We start from the raw sequence: 10,141 nt of genomic DNA on the forward strand, positions 1-10,141 counted from the left end.
TCTCTGAACTACTCAAAATTTCCATTACAGGTACTCCAGAACCTGTCAGAATTGGCTGAATAGCACCTCTGGTTTGGGGGCAGGCATTTTCAATTGAACTGTGTTATTTTAAAAAAATCCAATTATACAAATTGTTATTGTCCACTACTGATAGGTACTACAGACACCCTTTCAGAAGAAATCCCTCACACAACACCGGTTTTAACTGTCATCTGTTTTCAAATGGAAATTCAACATTCAGGTAGGGGAAAAGCTTCGGGAAATAAAAAAAAATTGAATTTCCCCACGCTTCTTGTACTGTATGTTCTTTCCCTCATAATGCAGAGTTATTCATGGCTCTAAATATAACTTTTGTTTCATTTGTTATGCTCGAGCTGCCAATTAAAATGAAAAGCCCACAAAGGTTCAGCTGCTGGCTGAATGTAAACACAGAACATTCAGGAAAAGCAGCAGGGCTCCTGTGCCACGTATCACCTGCCAGGGTGACAATGCCAGAACTGGCTGGGAATAATAAGAATAATAGTACTACTAATAATAACAGGACTTTAGAAGTTGCTCAAAATCACAGGTGTTCGTATTTAGTACCGTTTATGTAGATTTTCATAATAATCGCTGTTAAGGAAACCTTAGAAATATTGTACCTCCTGTAAGTTTTCTAGTGATTATTTTTTTTAACTAGGATCAAGTAATCAATGCCAATGCCAATATTGGAGGTGCAAGAAAGAGGTTGGTACATATAAACATATGTGGTGGGATTGTGATAGTGCACAAAAAATATGGGACATGGTGTTTAGAGAAATTAGAGCACTGTTGAATGTAAATCTAGAGAGGTCACCGAGGATTGCATTATTGTTGCTGGTGGAAAAATGGGATGTAAATGAAAAAAAAAAAGAATTGATTGTAAATTTGATAATGGCAGCTAGATTAGGGGACGAAATATTGGGGACGGGATTAGGATATTCAAAGAAACGAGCGGTATAATGAAATTTGGAGTATGGCAACAAATGATAAATTAACAACAGTAATTACACTTAAAAAGGGATGATTAAAGTAAATGAAATATGGGTGGATTTTATAAAATCAATGTTGATGGAAGGTAAAGGGAATAAATCTAGTCAAGAATATATGTTGTTTTGGAGGGGATAAGGGCACAATTGTAATATATTGTATATCTCAGAAATATAAGGGGGGAGGGTCTCCAGGTGGTGAAGGGATGCATTGCAATGTTTTTTTTTCCTTTTTCCTTTGTCTTTTTTCTTTTTTCTTTTTGTATTCAGTTCTATGTGTACTGTTTGTATTATTTGTGCTTTAAAAAATAAAAATAAATTAATGCCAAAAAAAGAGAGAGCTTCTTCTAGTTTATGGTCTACTGATTATCAGTAAGCGAAGCATCATGGAAGAGAAAGGCAAAGAAGTGCAGTGAGAGGAAGGCAGGCACAAATACAATGGCCAGTAAGTTGTGTTGCAATTTCCTGAAATCAAAGGCATGGCTGCGGCCAAATAGATGTTTTGTGGGAGAGGCATGATGAAAATCATGGTGGAGAAGTTACAGCCTTCTAGTGCTGAAGAACCCTAGTTTTCACCATCCTACTCTATTGGACAGACTGGGTGAAGTTTCTGGGAATAGTAGTTTGACAACATCTAAAGGCCTACACATTCCCCAATCTTCTTAGAAATCCTTTGGAGGATTTTCGGAGAATTCTCAACAACAAAGGGCATATTTTTTCCTTGGAGCTAAATCTCAGCTCTATTTTGAATGCTTTTCTGCCAGTCCCCCAGAAGTTCTGCGGATGTTTTTCTCTTCCCTCCGTACTCAAACATTTCTTTCACTGCAGGGAAATATAAACCAAAGGCAGGGGAATATAAAAAACAAGGTGAGAATTCAAAAGCAGAGTTAAGCTTCAGGAGTTTCCCTCTTTGGATTGCCTTTACTGAGTTCATTTCTGGGTGTCTGGTCATTTTTCATCCTGCATTTTCAACCACCACCAACCCATTTTTTAGGGAGGGGGGCTGTGAAGTGGGGGAGGGGGGAGCAGTCCCCATTTGATAGGAAAGCCTTTCCAGAAGTATCTTCACAAATTGCTAAGAAGAATAAAATTGCTCTAATATTGATTATCCATCTACCAGCTCATGCCTAGGAATTCAGTAAAAGATTTAAAGCAGGGATGTCCAATGCTGGAAACCATAAGGTTTGTGGACTTCAACTCCCAGAAAGTTGAAGTCTACAATCCTTAACTTTTTTGTAAACCAAATTTATATTTTTTTCCACCCATGGCCAATCCTTATCCATAATACTAGATTACAGATGGAATATTCTGGGAGTGAAGTTTCCTGGAGAAACTCTTAACTGGGAAGGGAAAAAAAACCCTGATGATTGAAACCTTGGCTTTTCATAGGTATTGATGCTGTGATTTAGCTATCGGAAGAATAATGAAGCAAACACCATACAGAACCATAGCCGCATGTTCCATTAGCCAGATGGCATGTCTCTTCATATAAAGCCTCTTTGGGAACGGAAGAGCTATATTCCTTCCAGTGGCGTGACATCATATCTTTATTTCACAAACAAGGTCTTAGTTTTTTTAAACCCATTTTTTAAGTTATATTTCTATAACCTATGAGCCAGGGTGGCACAGTGGTAGGAGCGCTACTTCTGCTGACTGCTGGCTGCCTGCAATTTGGCAGTTCAAATCTCACCAGGCTCAAGGTTGACTCAGCCTTCCATCCTTCTGAGGTGGGTAAAATGAGGACCCAAATAGTTGGGGAAAATATGCTCGCTCTGTAAACCGCTTAGAGAGGGCTGTAAAGCACTGTAATGTAGTATATAAGTCTAAGTGCTACTACTATATAAACATTTTAAAACAGCATACCAGGAACGAGAATTAAACTATTAAATTACTTTAATTGATATAAAGTTGAGAGCAGTTTAACTAAAACAGATTGATTAAAATGGCGGGAGGAAAGAAGAGGAAAATCATGGAAAGGTAGGCTTTGCAGATGGATTCTAGTCATTACCTAAAACACATAAGAATATTTGCCCCCAAATGTTTGAGGGGAGGTTCTAGACAGTAGAAATGTCCACCACAAAGTCCAGAGGGAGATGGCCAGGGCACGGTTGAGTCTGAGGACCAGAAGGTATCAGGAGGAACAAAAGGATTCATTTCTTCTAGATATTCTGTACTGCAAAGTATCTTTTGGTGATATTTCTGTCAAGGTTCCAAGTAACACCCCCAACGAAAGAAGATGCTGAGGCTTGGGATTCCTCAAAGTTCCATTTTTTTTAGAGATGTCATATTGGCACATCTGGCAAAACCCGAATCTGAATGTTTCCAGGTTTTCCCCACCCAAATGAAAGTCCAAACCCCTGCCCAGCACCCAAATGTCCATCACATGGTCCAATCAGGCACCGTCCAAAACTGGAGATTCCTCCAAGTCACACCACTCCAGGTGCAGGGCAAGATGTTCTTGAGTCTCTGAGAAAGAATGTTATTTTGACTATATATCTCCCATACTCCACATAATCCCCCCTCCCATTTTCCCACAGTAGAAAATGTGGCAGGCCTGAAAGCCCAATGTAAAAGATGGCTTCCAGGTCTGGCAGTTTCCATTAGGAAAGGTCTATAAGTGTTTCACTGTTTCCAGTCCCCCCCAATTTCTCAAAAACATTGTCAAGGCGAACAGAATCCATCTGGTGAGAGAATGGAATCAGGGGTGAGGAAAGAGGAGAGCTTCCATCACTGGGGAAACAAAGCTCGGAATAACCAGTAACTACTCAAGAAAAAAGGAAACACCTGGCTAGAGTTTTATCTGCAAGATCAACATGAGATTGGCTCAGCTCCTGGACACGAAGAAATTCATGATAATGGGCAATGATAGAGTTGATTTAGAAGAATGAGAAGATCCTACAAGGATCTTTTTCATAGGATTACAGAGCGAAGGCCAGAGATGAGCCTAGCCACTGTTAGTAGAGCCAGTCTTCTCTTGATTCCTAGATGGGAAGTAATAGAAGCAGGTAACATAGTGATATATTTCATGTGGTAAAGAAAGCTTAAATAGTTTAATATATAGTAGGAATTGACAAAGCATTGAGAAGCTGGGTGATTCAGAGCTGCTTCTGAAAGCATGAGACTGATGAAGGCACTAGAATAATAAGTGGCAGCATTAGTCTCACACAAGGAAAAAATGATTGTTAGAAAACTGCTCTGCCCCCATCTCCACAATCCATTATAGCACTATACCCCTCTATTTCTAAAGCCATTCAAAGTCAGGGTATTTTGGTTTAAAACTTTTGGTGCTATGGTTTCTTTTACTGGCTGCAACCATTTTATTTATGACTATAGGATGATCAAGTAGTGATTGATTATTGTAATGCTATTGTGGATGTTTCTATATACATTTATTCATAGGGATATTTTATCGTTCTCATGTTTATTATAGTTGATTGTTCATACAACAATTTTTTTAATTTTTAATTTTAATTTTTAATTTAATTTTTAACTTTAATTAGCATTGGGGTTTTTAATTGTTTTAAATTATTGTAATTTATGTATTTATTGTTCCACCTCCTCCGTATTGTATTGTTGTGACCGCTGCTGTTGTACGTCGTCCCGAGTCCCTTGGGGGAGAGGGGGCGACTAAGAAGTCAAATTAATAAATAATAAATAAATACTATGTTCTGTGGACATTTTAATTAATTTGTTCCTAGGGATGTTTTAGAGAATCAGGTGGGTGAAAGGCATCAGGCTAGAGTTGTGAGTTCTAGTTCCTCAGGTGACATGAAACTGGTTGGGGGACCTTGGGCCAGTCGCCGTTTCTTAGCCCTCGAAAGGGGGCAATGGAAAATGCTTCTGGGGGAAAAATGCCAAGAAAACTGCTGGTCTAAGCAATCACCAGAACTCGAAAATTGACTCAAATGTACGAAAAGAGGGGGGGGGGAAGTGGGGGGAAAGAGAGGAAATTTTAGGTGTTACGTAAATGGTCCTCAGTCTACATGGATTAGGCTTATAAATGTTTAATCAATAAATAAGTAATAAGCAACTGATGGTGTAAAAGCTATTTTTGTTCCTTGACTATTTTAAGTGGCGCACCACAATCTGTTCAAACCTCTAGCAACAACTTCTTTTAATAAAGGGAGAAGAAAAGAGACGGAGGCCAGGGAAAATGATGCTTCATGGTTCAGACCACTAGTTTTAGCCATTCCCAAAACTGGCCCCTGTTCCTCAAAACGTTATCCCAGGAAAATGCATCTCCTAACAACAGCAACCAAAAAAAGTTGCACTCCAACTGGGGTTTATGGAAAATAAAAATTACCCAAGAATGTTTCTATGATCTATAGATGGAGGAGGGTCAGGAAACTATGGTTTTGCACATCACTTGCTGTCAGCAAATGGTACCATTGGTATCGCTTTGTTGCTGCTACTGGGAGCTTTTCCATTCCTTCCCAGGTTACTTCAATCCTCCCTAACCTCGAATTCAGAGAAAAGTCTTTATTCTGTTTTTCTGCTTTGACACATTTACCTTTCATGTTTGACTCAATATGTTTTATTCTTATTGTACAATTTACAATAAGGTCCTTAAAGTGTCATCATATCAAACTGCATTTAGAATATTTCTATGCTGTGTCTCCAGCTACTTACTACTGCTTCTGCTCTAGTTTCTCCAGTGTTTTCTCAACTCCTCAAAAATTGGAAGGGGGAGAAAAATCTCAATATTTCCAAAGAATAAAAAAGAAATGGAATTAGATTGCCAGAGTTTAGATGCTTTCCGGACAAAAGTGAAAATCATTTGTCTCCTTTAGGAGGGAGGGAATTACTTCTATAGGGCATAAAAGGTGAAGTGCTCTTGTTTGCTCTTTAAAGACTATAAAAACATAGCTATGTAATAAAAATGTTTGCTTTAAACAGACATGAGCATCAAAATAAAAGTTGCCTTAAGAATTCACAGAAAGGGGAGATTTTCAGCAGAAAAGGTTACACTGTGTAACATGTCAGGACAGAAACACTTCCTAGTAATTATCAATCTGAAAAATTATTTGGCTTTTTTTTTTAAAAAAATGCTTCTTTCAATTTTACATCTCTGAATTAACTGATGGGTGGATTATTATCTTTCATATGTTGGAATGTAATTTTGATTATACCCAACCATTGGCCACAATGGTTAAGATGAATATGCAAAGAGCCTATACAATATTCATAGCAGTGAAGATTTCCTACTTAAATGAAATTCATAAAGCTGGGACCTTTCCCCCCATAATTGAGATGTTATTTAAGGTTTATGCAAGCATGCACATGGAGTCCTGATCAGGCATGAAATGCTCTAATCTTCGCTACTGGTTCAGAACCGGGAGCGTGTGCATGTGTGTGCTCGTTTGTTTGCGTGCGGTGCTTCTGCGCATGCACAGAACCTTCCCACCGTCACCACTACTGGTTCACCCAAACTGGGGCGAACCGGCAGAATCATCTCTGGTCCTGACTAATGTCCTGTATCTCCAGTTGATTGCCTATTTGGAAAAGCAGGTTTCCTATCCTAACAAAATAACAGAGTTGGAAGGGACTTTGGAGGTCTTCTAGTGCAACCCCCTGCTCAGGCAGGAAACACTATACCAGGGGTGTCCAAACTTGGGAACTTTAAGACTTGTGGACTTCAACTTCCAGAATTCCCCAGCCAGCCATGCTGGCTGGGGAATTCTGGGCGTTGAAGTCCACAAGTCTTAAAGTTCCCAAGTTTGGACACCCCTGCCCTATACCATTTCAGACAAATGGTTGTCCAATCTCTTCTAAAAAAAACCCTCCAGTGTTGGAGCATCTACAACTTCTGGAGGCAAGTCATTCTACTGATTAATTGTTCTAACTGTCAGGAAATTTCTCCCTAGTTCTAAATTGGTTCTGTCCTGCCTTCAGGTGCCTTGGAGAATATGTTGATCCCCTCAAATATTGGAACACTGCTATCATATCACCCCTAGTCTTCTTTTCATTAAACTAGATCGTGGATAGACCTCTAAGACATTATAGCCTCCATCATATGTCATGTTAACTTCATAAAGATACTTGAAACCCACCACATACATGGAGACATTGGGGTATTGATTTGCATTAGGACAAGATGAATATCAGGATAAGTTCTCCTCACTAAATCAAAGTAGGTAATTTATAATTATTTGCAACAATTCCTTAGGACTCCAGTAAGGGCCCTCTGCAATAGTACACATTAGGGGAGCTAATTTGCATTCTGGTAAATGAGTGTTTTACGGCTGTCCACTGTCATTTTGTGACTATATACACAATCAATTCTCAAATCCCAAACATATTTATGAGTCGTAAAAGTGGCCCCCAAACTCCCAATGTCTGAACACTCACTACAAGAAACCTTAAATAATTTCTGTCTTTCATCTTAGCTATCTTAAATAATGTTTGTAAATCTTGTGATGATTTGCGATGCCTTGAAGTTGGAAACTAACCCACTCCCTTTCCATTAAAGTAAGTCAGTTGAAGTCAATAAGTTAATTAAGAGAACGAATTCTGAAAGCTACTAGATATTTGGATACATTCGGGTATTGATTTGCATTAGCTTATGATGAACATCAAGAGAAGGTTCTCCCCAGTAAATCAAGAGTGCATAATTTGTTTGGCTGGGTGAAACACTATACATTTGTTTCATTGGGTGAAAATTACTGATACAATCATTGATAGTATACACTGAATGGTATAATATATTTAATATGTATCATGTACTTGGTATACAGAGCTGGGGTAGGAGGGATCTTTTATTTTGCCCTTGAGTAATCTCCTTGTAGGGACGCAGTGGCTCAGTGGCTAAAACGCTGAGCTTGTCGATCAGAAAGGTCAGCAGTTCGGTGGTTTGAATCCCTAGCACAAGCTCCCATTACTTGTCCCAGCTTCTACCAACCAAGCATTTTGAAAGCATGTAAAAATGCAAGTAGAAAAGTAGGAACCACCTTTGGTGGGAAGATAACAGCATTCCGTGCACCTTTGGCATTTAGTCATGCCGCCCACATGACCACAGAGACGTCTTCGGATAGCGCTGACTCTTCGGCTTTGAAACAGAGTTGAGCACCACCCCGTAGAGTCAGGAACGACTAGCACATATGTGCGAGGGAAACCTTTACCTTTACCTTTAATCTCTTTGTAGCCTTAAATATGACAACTGGACAGCTGTTTGACAATGATTCATGATCAATCACACTTCTATGGACACCAGTCAGAAAAGAAAGCACCCCATTTCATTTAATCAGGAGCCTCACCAGAGCTGCCCCACTCAATATCTTTACTTACATTCCAACAAAAAAGAAAACCAACAATTGCTTGAATCCAGTTCCCATCCACATTCTTCAAATCAGGAGTAGCTGCAAGACCATCAATGCTACATTAAGCTGCAGGGTTTCAAAGAAACAAACCTAGCTGATCTGTTTTAGATACACGGCAGCTGAGACAGAAATAAATAAGCTTTGCTCTTGAACACAACTGATATAATCCAGAAATCTGGAACAAAGTTTCAATGGATTTTACCCATAAAAGTGCTGCTAACATTTTTGGAAGAATGACTCTTCTTTGGAAATGGTGTAACTTTAAAAAGATCTATAACTTTCTCCCAAAGGTGCTTTTTAAAGAGGCACTTGGACTTTCTTGTTTTTCTTTTTTCTTTGAAGATGTTTTGCTTCTTAACCAAGAAACTTCTTCAGAAATGAAGAAGCTTCTTGGATGAGAAGCAAAACATTTTCAAAGAAAAACCAAAAAGTCCAGTTGCTTCTTGAAAAAGCTGCCTTTGGAACAACCATAACCTGGATGACTGAGAATCTCCACAGATATTTAGATAGCTATTACTTTATATTTTCAACTCTGTAAGCATTAAAGGCAGTAATAATATAGTATAGGATTGAAATATTAGTAGGTTAGTTTTTTAAGACAGAATCACAAATGCTTGCAACATTATCTGCACTCATCCCCTAAAACAGGCAACTCATTGGCAGCCTGGGGGAAGATGTCATGTCAGAATTGAAATCTGAGTAAAGCAGAATTAATTGGGTAACTAAGTAACTAAATTCAATTTAATATTTACTAGCTGATTACCAAGACTGAGCATAGTGTATTCATAACAACTGAAACTAAGAATGGGAAGCCATATCAAATCTCCACTCATCCATGCCGTTTTGTAAAATTTCAATTTATATAGCTGCTCATCTCAAATGCATGACTCTGAACAGCTCACAGCAATTAAAATAATTTAAAAAAAAACTAAAATATTGTCCTTGCAGCCAATCTATTGCATGCACATATTTCATGGTCTTCTCTGATTAGAAGAACTCAGAGGTGGAGGAGACTCTGCACCAGCAGAATGTCAGCCTCAGGTTTCATGGAGCAATTAATATCCAGCAATCATACAGAATAGATGCAAGATGAATCAGCTGATTGAGACCCTAATTCTGAATAGTTACCCAGACCAAGCATGTGTTGGGCATGCATGCCAGAGGTGGGTTTCTGCCGGTTTGCCCCAGATCGTGCGAACTGGTAGTGGCAGTGGTGGGAGGCTCTGTCCACCTGCCTGAAGCTTTTGTGCATGTGCAGAAGTGTCGCACGAGCATGAGCAAACCGGTAGTAAAATAACTAGAACGCATCACTGATGCATGCCAAGAGCGAATCAGGGGTACTTTGTTTACCTCTTTGAGAAACAAAACCTCTAATGCCAGAACTGAGCCACACCTGTATTTAGAGTGTCTGCCAATGCTTCTGCACTGAAAACAACTACATCAAAGCTACGATACGTGCTTTTGAGTTCCTGAATCTTGCTTGTTTCCTTAACCTTGGGAACTTTGAACTTGCTGTAGCTGCCGTGAGTAATCTCTGAGATGCCCAAACCTTTGTTTTTTCCTAGATTACCCAAGATAGTATGAGTTGACTTTGGACGTACTCAAGCAAAACTTTGCTTGCTTATAAATGCTGATTGAAGTCTAGCTGTTTGCAACTGCCCTTCTGCTGCCGCCTCCAACTCTTGCCACTTAGCTCAGAATGTAGGTTTGGCTTGAAAGAGGAAATTATATGCATATAAATTTAGTTATTTAAAAGTTCAGTTCTAATGTGGATAGAGTTGCCCTTGTCCATGTTTCCTGCCAAGGATCCCTTGCAGT

This window comes from Natrix helvetica (assembly GCF_964273705.1).
Source record: "Natrix helvetica genome assembly, chromosome: 1".
NCBI lineage: Eukaryota > Metazoa > Chordata > Lepidosauria > Squamata > Natricidae > Natrix > Natrix helvetica.